The following is an 11,745-nucleotide window of genomic DNA, read 5'->3' on the forward strand; positions in this document are numbered from 1 at the left end:
GAAAGATTCACAATTGCAAGCCCTATTTAGTAAATGAGCTAAGAAAGGGAGGTTAAGGACTGAGCTCTTCCAGACAAGAACTCAAAAGGTGTTTGAGTCTTCCCAGAGACAAGGCTTGGACTGCTAAAAGCCATGCTGAAGTATGGCCACGTCTCTCAAGAGAGGGTGAATAACACGTTTGTGCCCAGAGTTTTTGCAGTTCTCAGCCAAAATGATCCATTTCTGTGGTTTTTTTTTTTTATTTCTAAAAATTCTATTTGACTAAATATATATTGAAAGCTTTTATAAAACAGAGTTCTTTTGATTTGCTCCAAAATGAGAAAGTTGTACAGAGGCAAATCTGCTGTGAATTCCTCATTTTTACAGATCTCTTCTGAGGGCCTTTGTACTTTTATATTCGTACACTGATTTTTTTTTTTTCCTTAAAGAGGCTATGTCCAAACTGCATAAGACCAACAAAATCTGAATATCCCCCTACTTAGGAAAAGCTTGTCACCTTAGATCTAACCTGGGAATAAAAATACCTGACTTGGGTAAAAGTAGGGGAAAGGCTGGGACACACCTGTCTGTTAAGCATTCCTGGCAAGGGCCTGCCATTTACATAGCAGGAAAAGCGGCCAACACCTACCCAGTCGCTGCTCTTTAGAAAGGTGAAGTTAAACAAAGAGAATTATCTGGAAGATTTATATGTTTGCCTTTCCCAGCCTGGTTGGTTATAAAATCAGGTGTGCTGTTTTTTAAAAAAATGTAAATTTTATTTTTTAGAGCAGTTGTAGGTTTGCAACAAAACTGAGCAGAAAACAGATTTCTTCTGTATTCCCTGTCCTGACACTGGCATTTTCAACATCACCCTTTTTTTTTTTTTTTTTTTAGACGGAGTTTCGATCTTGTTACCCAGGCTGGAGTGCAATGACACGATCTCGGCTCACCGCAACCTCCACCTCCTGGGTTCAAGCAATTCTCCTGCCTCAGCCTCCTGAGTAGCTGGGACTATAGGCGTGCACTACCATGCCCAGCTAATTTTTGTATTTTTAGTAGAGACGGGGTTTCACCATGTTGACCAGGATGGTCTTAATCTCTTGACCTCATGATCCACCCACCTCGGCCTCCCAAAGTGCTGGGATTACAGGCGTGAGCCACCGCGTCCGGCCCCAACATCACCCATTTTTAACATCTGCACCACAGTAGCACATTTGTTACAATTGATGAAACTATTGGCACAGCATTATCACCCAAAGACTATAGTTTGTATTAGGGTTCACTCTGTGTTGTACATTCTTTGAGTTTGAACAAATTTTTAATGACCTGTATCCACCATTAGAGCATCATACAGAATAGTTTTACTCCTCTAAAAATCCTCTGTGCTCCAACTATTCATCTCTCTTTTTCTCTTAAGCCCTGGCAACCTTGGATCATTTTACTCTCTCACTAGTTCTTTTTCAGGCTCTCAGATAGTTGGAATCCTACAGTATGTAGCCTTTTCAGACTGGCTTCTTTCATTTAATAATATACATGTAAGTTTCCTCCATGTCTTTTGATGATGTGATAGCTCATTTCTTTTTAGTGCTGAATAATATTCCTTTGTCTGGATGTACCACAGTTTATTTATCCATTCACCTACCAAAGGACATCTCAGTTGCTTCCAAGTGTTGGAAATTTTGAATAAAGCTGACATAAACATCCATATGCATGTTTATGTGTGGACATAATACCAAAAGAACATGATTGCTGGATTATATAGTAAGAGTATGTTTATGTTGTAAGAAACTACCAAACTGTCTTCCAAAGTGGCTGTATCATTTGTATTCCCACCAGCAATGAATGAGAGTTCCTGTTGCTCCACATCCTCACCACCATTTGGTGTTGTCAGTGTTCCAGATTTGGACCACTCTAATATGTGTGTGTAGTGGTACTTCATTGCTGCTTTAATTTTCATTTCCCTGATGACATATGATATGGAACATCTCTTTATATGCTTATTTGTCGTGTGCATATCTTCTTTGGTAAAGTGTCTGTTAAGGTCTTTGGCCCATTTTTTCGACTGGGTTGTTTGTTTCCTTATTGCTGGGTTTTAAGAGGTTTATTTTGTTTTGTATTTTGGAAAACAGTCCATTATCAGAAATGTCTTTTGCAAATATTTTCTCCCAGTCTTTGAATCATCTTCTCATTATCTTGACACCATCTTTGGTAAAACAGAAGTTTTTAATTTTAGTGACGTCTGGTTTATCAATTATTTCTTTCATGGATTATACCTTTGGTGTTGTATCTAAAATGTTATCACCATACCCATGCTCATCTGGATTTTTCTCCTGTGTTATTACATTCTAGGAGTGTTACAGTTTTGCATTTTACATGTAGGTCTGTGATCCATTTTGGGTTAATTTTTGTGACAAAAGTAAGGGTTGTGTCTTACTCATTTTTTTCTTTTGGTATGTGATGTCCAGTTGTTCTGGGACCATTTGTTGAAGACTCTTTGTGCCACTGTATTGCCTTTGCTCCTTTGACATACACTATCTGCAGGGTTTATCTCTGAGCTCTCTATTCTGTTCCACAAATAGATCTATTTGTCTATTCTTTCACCAATACCACACGGTCTAGTTTACCACAGCTTTATATTACATCTTCAAGTCATATAGTGTGAGTCTTCCAACTTTATTCTTCAGTGCTGTGTTGGTACTTCTGGGTCTTTTGCCTCTGCAGATTAACTTTAAATCAATTTGTTAATCTTCACAAAATGGCCTGCTGGGATTTTAATTTTATCTACATTGAATCTGTACATCAAGTTGGCAAGAGCTGACATCTTGACACTATTGAATCTTCCCATCCATGAACATGTTGTATTTTTCCATCTGTTTGGTTCCTCTTTCATTAAAGTTTTGCAGTGTTTCTCATATGGGTCTTGTATGCATTTTGGTAGATTTATACCTATTTTATTTTGGTGGAGGACTTTTTTTAAAATTTCAAATTTCATTTGTTCATTGCTTGTTGTCATGCATTGAATATATCACGGAAAGAAATTTAATCCCCAATGCAACAGTGTTGAGAGGTGGGACCTATAAGAGGTGATTAAGACATGAGGGGTTCTGTTCTAATGAATGGATTCATGCTTTTTGTGGGAGTGGATTCCTAATAAAAGGATGAGTTTGGCTTCCCTCCCCTCCCCTTCCTCTAGGGGTGGGGGGCCCTTCCCTTCTCCCTTTCTAGTCTCTTCCCTTCTTTTTCCCTCCCCTTCCTTTCCCCTCTACATATATGCTCTCTTGCCCTTCTGCTTTCCATCAGGGGATGCACAATAGGAAGGACCTCACCAGATATAAGCCCCTTATCCTTAGGCTTCCCAGCCTCCAGAACTGTAAAATATAAATTTCTATTCTTTATAAATTACCTAGTCTTGGTTATTCTGTTTTAGAAGCATAAAACAGACTAAGATACTGGTATATTGGAAAACAATTGACTTTAGTATATTAACCTAGTATTCCTCAACATTCCCATAATTACTTCTTAGTTCCAGGAGACTTTTCTGCCAATTTTTTTCAGATGTTCTTCATAGGCAATCATGTCATTTGCAAACAAAGACAGTTTTATTATTTCCCTCCCAATCTGTATCTTTAATTTCTTTTCCTTGCTGTATTATCTAGAATTTTTCATCTGCTATTCAGAAGCAGTGGAGAGAGGAAACATTTTGCCTTGCTCCTGATCTTAAGGGAAGGCTTCAAGTTTCTCATCATTAAGTATGACATTATTTATAGTGTGTTTGGTTTTTTGTTTTTGTTTGTTTGTTTTTACAGATATTCTTTATCGAGTTGAGGAAATTTCCCTCTATTCCTAGTTTACTTAGAGTTGAGTGTCTCCCTTCTTCCAGGTCAGTTAGGTGTCGGTAAAACCCCTGAAGGTTAGGCTCTGGCGAGGTAGTTCCTCCTAAGGGCAGACCACATTCAGAAGAGCATAGTGTTCTGGTGTATTTTTAAATGGTTCTTTTCCCCTTCCCCTAGCAGAAGCATGAGGGGATTTTTCTCCAATATTCACTTTGGGGTGTGGTAGAGCTTCTAAAGGTAAAACACAAAAATGTGGGAGGTCTCTTAATGAATGGGTCCCCCTAGAGTTTTCGACTTTTCCACACTCAGCCTCCAGCAATTCATCAATTACAGTTAAGGTCTTCCTACATGGGCACTAGTTGCCGTAGAGGGCCCTGTAATCTGCAGGGTCTTACCCTCTCACCCAGGCTGGAGTGCAGTGGTGCTATCGTGGATCGCTATAACTTCGAATTCCTGAGCTCAAGTGATCCTTCCACCTCAGCCTCCCAAGTTGCTGCAACTACAGGTGTGCGCCACCACACCAGACTAATTTTTAATTTTTTTGTAGAAATGGGGTTTCACCATGTTTCCCAGGCTTGTCTTGAACTCCTGGGCTCAAGAAATGCTAACCGCCTCAACCTCCCAAAGTGCTGGGATTACAGATGAGAGCCACTGCACCTGACCTGTTTAGCTTTTTCCTTGTTGTTAGGGCAGAGTGACAACTTCCAAGCTTCTCACATGCAGACTGGAAACTGGAAGCTGGTGTGTTGCTTTTTTAAAGTATATATTCTGGGCCTTACCCCAGATCTACTGATTCAGTCTCAAAGGGTAGAGCCCAGGATCTTTATCTTAAGAAATCCTCACCAGTGGGCACCCATATATTATGGCTTCTGAAGCATAATTTTGTAAGAATTAAACATAACTCTGGAATACTCCTGTGAGAAGAGTAGCCTTGGCCCCAGAAACAAGGTAGAAGGGTTCCTAAGTTGTTCATTATTAAAAGAAACACCCAATCAGGGATTTATAGTTTGGTTAGCTCTTCACCTACTCTCAAAAGTGCACCCAATAAAATGAAGGGCTAGGACCAATACAACCAATATCCTAAGAGCAGGCCTAGGCAAGAGGAGATGGACACCAAGGTGCTCCATAGGGTGATCCTCAAAGATGTGGTTTGAAGATCACCACATCTTTGAAGGAAGAGGACCTGTCTCAGAGCAGTGGGAAACTTTGCTTTCTAGCCTTCCAGTTTCCACACCTGGCATGATTCTGGCTGGACCACAAGAAAGAGCTGAGAAGACTGAGCCCAAATATACCTGCTTACATGACAGCTGCAGTTGAGACGGGTGAGATAATTAGCTCAGGATCATCCAACCAGTAGGCAGGTAGTTGTGAGATGACGCAAAAGAAGGTATCAGCAGGAGTGACCCTCTGTCCCTATTGCATGAAATAAGTATGCTTTGCTGTAGAAAAGAAGGAAACCAAACAAATCATAAGTACCAATCTGGAAATGAAAAGAAAGGGCATCCCCATGATACCACTGGGTCCCTGGACTGATACCTTCCAAGGCCAATCCTACCTCTCTGCCTCCTACTCTTGTGAACCAATAAATTCTTTTTTGCTTAAAGTAATATGAGTTGGGTTGCTATACCTCGAAGCCAGAGTGTTCTAGTAAAAGTATTCCATAGGTATTAAAAAGAACAGTTGGTCCTGATTCAAGGCCAGCAATTTGCTGAAGCTGTTGGTTTCAAGCAGGAGACTAAATGATTGTCTTTCTGTAGTCTCTTGGCAATTTTATAACTTTGGAAATGTAATGGCCAATTCATTAGAAAGGAACATTTGGGAAAAAAAAATGATGGACAAATATATTGACATAGAAAAGGATCACAATAATTATTAAATGAAAAAAGTCAAATTATACAATAGTGATTTTGGTAGTATTCTATTTGTGTATATAGTGTGTTTTGTGTGATTTTTATGTTACCTTATTTTATTTCATCTTATTTTATTTTAGTAAATGACTAGAAAACAACTGGAAGAATACTTACCATACTGTTAACAGGAGATGGGATTGGGAAGTTCACCCAATTCTGAACCACTTACTGATGATAAGCATATATTACTTTCATAAGAAAATACTAAATTGAAAAAAAAAAAAGGAAAGAAAAGAAAGTTAGTCACTGACTGTACCAGATACTTGATGCCCCCAGCTTCCTGGTTTTCTTGTTAGGGAGAAAAGAAAGTTAGATGTAGCAAACGAATAGGTTCCATGGTTAAGCCAACCAACACTATATTGACTGAGACAGCAAGTCAGTGAGACATGGACAGGCTTAAGTATGTACAACTGAGAGTTTTTGTCACAGGGAATTAAATGCCCAGAGTCTAACCAGTCAATAAAAATACAAAAAGGGGCCGGGCGCGGTGGCTCAAGCCTGTAATCCCAGCACTTTGGGAGGCCGAGGCGGGTGGATCACGAGGTCAAGAGATCGAGACCATCCTGGTCAACATGGTGAAACCCCGTCTCTNAACAAGAAGGGCAGATCACGAGGTCAGTAGTTTGAGACCAGCCTGACCAACATGGTGAAACCTCATCTCTACTAAAATTACAAAAATTAGCCAGGCATGGTGGTGGCACTCGCCTGTAATCCCAGCTACTCAGGAGGCTAAGGCAGGAGAAGTGCTTGAACCGGGAGGGAGAGGTTGCAGTGAGAGGGAATCGTGCCACTGCACTCCAGCCTGGGCGACAGAGCAAGACACAGTCTCAAAAAAAAAAAAAAAAGAGGCCACATACACTGCCTTGCACCTGTAATCCCAGCACTTTGGGAAGCCAAAGCAGAATTGCTTGAGCCCAGGTATTTGAGACCACCCTGGGCAACATAGTAAAACTCCATCTCAAAAAAAAAATTTTTTTCTTCATCTCTACAAATAACAATAAAAATTAGAGGCCAGGCACAGTGGCTCACACCTGTCATCCCAGAACTTTGGGAGGCCAAGGCTGGTGGATCACTTGCGGTGAGGCATTCGAGACCAGCCTGGCCATGATGAAACCTCATCTCTACTGAAAAAACAAACTTAGCCGGGCATGATGGCACACACCTATAATCCCAACTACTCAGGAGGCTGAGGCAGGAAAACTGCTTGAGCCCAGGAGGCGGAGGTTGCAGTGAGCCAAGATCACACCACTGTACTTCAGCCTGGGTGACAGAGCAAGATTCTGTCTCAAAAAAAAAAAAAAATTAGGCATGGTGTGCACACATGTAGTCCAGCTACTTGGGAGGCAGAGGCAGGAAAATCGCCTGAGCCCTGGTGGTCAAGGTTGCAGTGAGCCATGATCATTCCACTGCACGCCACCCTGGGGAACAGAGTGAGACCCCCATGACAAAAAAAACAAAGAGAAAAAAAAAAAAAAATTTTAATCTTATTCTTCAACACGCTGCACCCTGATAGCACAGATCAGTAGTAGTCCCTTGCCTCCTCTGAACTTCTCTACAATTTTTATAGACGAGACCGACTTATCACAGATTGCCTAGTACTGAAGTGATGTGAGTACCTGATTGATTGTGCACACTTGGAGGTCACAAACCTTGTTAACTCTCTCACAGTGCCTTAATGTAAAGGCACAATAATCACTGATTAAGTATGTCTGTGCATGGAAGAATAGGCAACAACAACCAAGCAGCAGCAAATTAAAGACTGAAATTTAAGACATCAAGACTTAAGAAAATAGTGATATGAAAACTCAATTTGGGCTGGGCGCACTGGCTCACACCTGTAATCTCAGAACTTTGGGAGGCCGAGGAGGGTGGATCACTTGAGGTCAGGGGTTCAAAACCAGCCTGGTCAACATGGCAAAATCCCATCTCTACTAAAAATACGAAATTAGCCAGGCATGGTGGCGCATGCCTGTAATCTCAGCTAATTGGGAGGCTGAGGCAGGAGAATCATTTGAACCTGAGAGGTGGAGGTTGCAGTGGGCCAAGATCATGCCATTGCACTCCAGACTGGGCAAAAAGAGTGAAACTCCGTGCCAAAAAAAAAAAAAAAAAAAAAAAAAAAAAAAAAAAAAAAAAAAAAAAAAAATACAAAAAGGGCTAAAAAAGCAATCATTCATGTTGAATCTTCACAGTCCAGGGGTGGGGGGTCTGGAGGGAGTGCAGAATCTTACCCAAGGTACTGAATGGAGACTTGGGAACATCAACTGGCTAGAACTTAGAGGGAGGCTTTGCAGGTGCTCAGAATGTGCAGCATCACCACTTCCAATTATGTGGGCTGCAGAAAAGACCCATTAAATAGTCACTTAAAAGGGAGACATTAACTGGGAGGAGTGCCTGGAGAGGGAGCAAAGAGGGGATCAGCAAGTCAACACAAGTTAAGAATGCTAATCCAGAGGCAGAAAAGCCCACCCTGAATGGCAATGGAATGGATTCCAAGGGGATGGTTTTGATGGATTCTGTTACATTATTTAAAGATTCAGAGTAAAGGGTGCCCCATAACTTTGTAAATCATTAGAGAGGCAACAAGAAAGTCTGTATCTTTCCACTGATTCACATGACACCAAATTCCAGGAATTAATAAAAGAAAGTTTAAATATCTTGGTAATAACTCACAAATTTCATAAATTTTACAAAAAAAGGCATGTAGCAAACAATCAGAGATGAGTTGATTTTCTTAGAATTAATGTACCAGAGAGGATATGAGGAAAAAGGGACTGAGTCAGAGGCAGAATTAGGTACTATTTTCAGAAAACAGCAGCCTTGGACACAAACCAAAGGGCAGGCAATGTGCATCCACTCAGCTCTGAGACCAGGTTCCACATCAATCTCTCTTGTCATAGCTGCACACAGAGATAGCAAATCGTTATCTTACCATCTAAGGATCTAAGATAAATGTTGCATGACAACATAGTTCTTCTGCCAAGAAAACTTGTAGCAACAGGCACCCTGCCTGTGAGTTCAGACTCTCTTTCCATCCTCTCCGTTGATCTGCAGACTGCAGTGCCAAAGTCGTCCCCAACCCAGGAAGGCCACTTACCATACTAATCATGTTTGGACATGCTCAGCTGTTTTGAAACTCCCTTGTCCTAGCAGCTAGAGGTAGAGGCAGAACTTGAGCACAAGTCTTCTTAATCTGACTTCAAATTTGGCTTTTTTTTTCTTTGTCTTCTAAACTAGGATTTATTTCAACCCAGGCCATCCATCCATCCACATCCATGTAACCAGGAAAGTCTCAGGCACTGTGTCTGGTGGTGGGGAGACAGAGTCAATAAGACATTATAGAACCAGATGTGAGTGTGATGCTTCCATTATAATTATAAGACCACGGACTTATGGCCTCACTCTCTAAGCCTCAGTTTCCTCAACTTTAAATTGTAGCTGAAGATAGGCACCTTTGACAGTTATGTCGGGGATTAGAAATAATGTAAGTAAATTGCCTAGAGTGCTCAATAAGTAACACATTACTATTATGAAAGACCACTAGAGGATGAGACCTAACTGAAGGTTTTAGTGTAGTGCAATTAGTGCCACGACATAAGAAAGCATGGAATGTTATAGAGGAAGGAAAGGATTATAAATCAATATTGAGGGAAGGTATAAAATGAAGTTCCAGAATTTGAAGGATGAGTAGGAATTAGCTAAATGGAGAAGGGAGGAAGAGTATTTCTGGCCAAGAGAAAGCAACATGTACTAAGGCATGGAGATGTGAAGTGCCATTATGCATGGTTTTGGAAGATCCATACAGATGGAAATAAATAATGGGTTTAGAGGTTTGGTTGGATGTGACAATAGGGGTATGGTGAGGGGCCAGAACATGAAGAGCCTTGTGTGGTAAGCAAATGGCAATATCACAGAAACTTCCTTTGTGGGCCCCACACCAATCTGTATAGCCTGTCTCCTCCACTAAAGGCAAACCACCCTGCTAAATTATGTGTTTATCCTTCTTTTAATTTACATAGGTGCCTAAGAGTTTTTGCTTGCTTGCTTGCTTGTTTAAACATGGATAAAAAATAAATTGTATGGAATAATTTATCTGCAGCCATTCATAATAGCAGGTGTTTATTCTCGGTTAATCTGTAATTTAGTGAATTGTATTCATTTGATTTTATAAAGTTAGACCATCCTGTGTTTGAAAGTAAATATCTGCTTAAATAATGTATTTAAATGCATTATTTAAATGTATTTAATCATAATATACTATCTTCTGTGCATTACTGGATTACATTTTTATACTTTTTTGCAGAGTTTTGCATGTATGCTCATGAGTGAAGTTGGTTTGTCATTTTTTATCTCTTGTATTATCCTTATATGTTTTACTATATAAAATATATTTTTTTCCATGGAATGAGGCCAGCATATGTTTTATTGGGGTGTTTTTCCTTGTTTCAAGTTTTTGAAGCATGCCTTACATTGTTTTTAAGGTGTTTATTAATATTCACCTATAGTCATCTGGGCCAGGTCTTTGTGTAAGATTTTTAAATTGGTGAACCAATTTCTTCAAGGGCTTTACAATGACTCAGAATTGCTATTTCTTCCTGAGTTTGTTTGGTAAGTTACATTTTTTTCTAATAATTTGACCATTTTTTCTAAATTTTCAAACATGACACCAAGTTGTTTGTACTAGTTTATCATTTTCTTAATCTTTGAATTTTTTAAATTCCTAACATTTTTGTTGTCATCTTTGTCTTCTTCTTCCTCCTCCTCCTTCTTTTTTCTTCTTTCTTTTAGTTCAACCAGGCCAGGTCGATTTGTCAATTTCACTCACTTGTTTGAAAACCTTAAATTTGGCATTGTTGATCTTTTTTATTTTATTCGTGTTTTCTATAACATTAATTTCCAGGCTTATCCTTATTATTTTCTTTCTTCTGCTCGCTTGAAATTAGTTCTATTTTTAAAATAATTTCTCATGGATGCTTAGCTCAGCAATATTCAGTCTTTCTCAGTTTCTAATATAAGCATTTATGACTTAAAATTTCCTCTAAGTCCCTTTTAACCATTTGTTTTAGTGAAGTTGATAAAGTTTTTGGATTTTATTATTGTTCAATCCTAAGCACTTTATATTTTGCAATATGATTTACTCCTTGATTGATGAGTTATTCAAAAGTGTTTTCCAATTTTCTAAATTTTTAAAACATTATTTTTTAGCTAAAGATATCTTTATTAACTGAATTGTGATTAAAAAAAATACAACATGTTTAAGATCAGTTTCTTAAAATTGGTTGAGACTTGATTTATGGCCTAATTCATAACCAATTATTGTAGTGTTTCTTGCATAACCAAAACCAATTTGTATACCTTAATTTGGAGTGCAGGAATCTATATGTTCAGTAGGTTAAGCTTTCTGTATTTTTCAAATTAATCATAACCTTAATGGTTTTTGGTCCATTTTATCTATCAATTATTGAGATATCTATATTTAATGACTCACAATAGTGGAGAATTCGACAGTATCTCTTTGTAAATATGTCAGATTTCCCTTTATTTTATTGAAGTTATATTATCAAGTTTTAAATTTTAGAATTTTTTCCACTTGGTGAATTAAACCTCTTATCATTATTAAATGATGTCTTTTGTTTATTGTAAGGTTTTTTTTTTCTTGCCCTAAACTCTATTTTACATTTGACATATATAGATATTCCAACTCTTTTTGCTCAATATTTGCCTGAAACATATTTTTCTATTCTTTTACTTTCAACCATTCTTTCTTAATGTCTTAGATATGTCTCTTATAAAAAGCATAAACACAGATTTTGTTTTTTCTCTAATAAATGTTTTTAATCCAATCTCATAACTTCCCTTTCAACTGGGTTTATTTCACTGATATATTTAAATTTACTCCTGTCATCAGTTTTTTAACTTTCTATTTTTTCTGGCTTTTCTGTTTTTTTTTTTTTTTTTTTTTTTTTTTGAGATGGAGTCTGGCTCTGTCACCCAGGCTGGAGTACAGGGGCGTAATCTCAGCT

At 38.6% G+C, this 11,745-nt stretch overlaps 1 non-coding gene across 1 annotated transcript; it reads left to right on the plus strand.

Moving 5' to 3' along the window:
• Positions 1–5,492: 5,492 nt before the first annotated feature.
• On the plus strand, positions 5,493–5,629 carry LOC119467141. The gene has a single exon (XR_005195673.1). It is a non-coding gene; the product is annotated as a small nucleolar RNA SNORA2/SNORA34 family (small nucleolar RNA).
• The last annotated feature ends 6,116 nt before the right edge of the window (positions 5,630–11,745 follow it).

This window comes from Cebus imitator, unplaced genomic scaffold, assembly GCF_001604975.1.
Source record: "Cebus imitator isolate Cc_AM_T3 unplaced genomic scaffold, Cebus_imitator-1.0 Scaffold261, whole genome shotgun sequence".
Taxonomy (NCBI): Eukaryota; Metazoa; Chordata; class Mammalia; order Primates; family Cebidae; genus Cebus; species Cebus imitator.